Here is a 1,695-nt window from a genome sequence, read left to right on the forward strand (position 1 = left end):
AACAACAACAACAACAACAACAATAACAATAGTTATAATCATAATCATAATAGAAATAATAATAATGGATCTCTTTTTACATAACGCTTGTCCTTGCTCGCTTATGGAATTCGTGGAATTTGCAATACCTCATTACCTCTAGAGACCTTACGCTATTCCCCAACACTATTTTACATCCATTAATTCCAAGTCCGTATACCATTTGACCTCATAATGTGCTATGCGACTGATCATTATTCTCTTATTTTTTCCAGAGTAATGGATTGATGATCATTAGCCGGGCCAAATGTACATCACTGGCGTAGCATTTTCTCACCTGAGCTCAGACCTGCACGATGTATGGGCGCAAAATGTAAAGGGTCGGACATCTGTTCATGTAAAGAATGTACTATTACTAAGCCCACAATTCTTAACTTAAAAAAAAAAGGCAGGGGGGGGGGGGGGGGTAATAGAAAAAGAAAGTTTTCTCTTAAACTACCGAATCGAGTGCGTTGTACATTGTACTACTTGTGAAATATTTTGGTCGATATTCAAGTTCTAAATGTTGGAGAAAAAAAATGTAAGAAAATATTCATAATGCAGTTGTAAAAAATGAAAAAGCTTCTTTCTTTCTCTCTTCTGAAAATGTTTTGCTTTCTGTGATTACAACAGTCGAGAGCTTGCCACAGAACTAGAACCAAATGAAGGGTAAGGGGAGAAAGTTTGCACATATGCACTCAACTTTAGCGAAAGTATTTTTTCCTTCATGTGGGCGTCCATTGGGCGCATTAGCGCAGAAAAGTACACTGTATTTTCAGAGAGCAAAATCCGGTTGCAATGACAGGGCCCAATCTAGGATAAGTATTATAATTCAAGTCTATGGACGGCCATGACAGTGACCAATCTAGCTTAAGTATTATAATTCAAGTCTATGGACGACCATGACAAGGACCAATCAAGGTTAAGTATTTTAATTCAAGTCTATGGACGGTCCTAACAGTGGCAGGTCTATAGGATATTATTGTCGATGAGTATATATAACTGACTGACAGATGAACTTAGAGCACTGCTTTTATTTGTCCCTTGCCCATTTCTATGATATTGACGCCTTCTGATTAGTAGTAAAACTTAGAGCACTGCTAATTAAAATAATATATGAACGGTCATAACAGTGGATGGTCTAGAATTTTATAGTCTATGAATATATAACTGACAGATGAACCAAGCGCACTGCGCACAGGGTGATGATTTGTTGACATTGGCCTTGTACAGAGTGACCCCAGGACAAACATCCCATCCCACCGTATTATTGCCTGGACATTTCACTTTCAACACCCTGACCTTTTGCACAGGTTCACGCTACGCTTATAGGCGTCTGTTGTGTGGCGGTTAGGTGATTCACTTCCGCACGCAGAAGGTGTGAGTTCAGTTCTCGAACGACGCGCTAAATTTTGTTGAGTCCAAAGGAGGACAAACTTTTGACTCGGAATTCCAGAATTGAAATAAAACATTTTTTAAAAACTCTTTAGGAGAAAAGAAATATTGTATAAAGGTGACAGAGGTGGAAAGATTATCATTTAAAAATAAAAGGAAAGGAAGGAAACAACCAATCATTTCATGTGGCGTCGGTGGCCTAGTGGTTAGGCTCTCGGACTCGCAACCGTAAGGTCGTGGGTTCGAATCCCGTCAAGGGCCCGACGTTGTGTCCTTGGGAAA

Source organism: Aplysia californica, unplaced genomic scaffold (assembly GCF_000002075.1).
Source record: "Aplysia californica isolate F4 #8 unplaced genomic scaffold, AplCal3.0 scaffold00464, whole genome shotgun sequence".
NCBI classification, from domain to species: Eukaryota; Metazoa; Mollusca; class Gastropoda; order Aplysiida; family Aplysiidae; genus Aplysia; species Aplysia californica.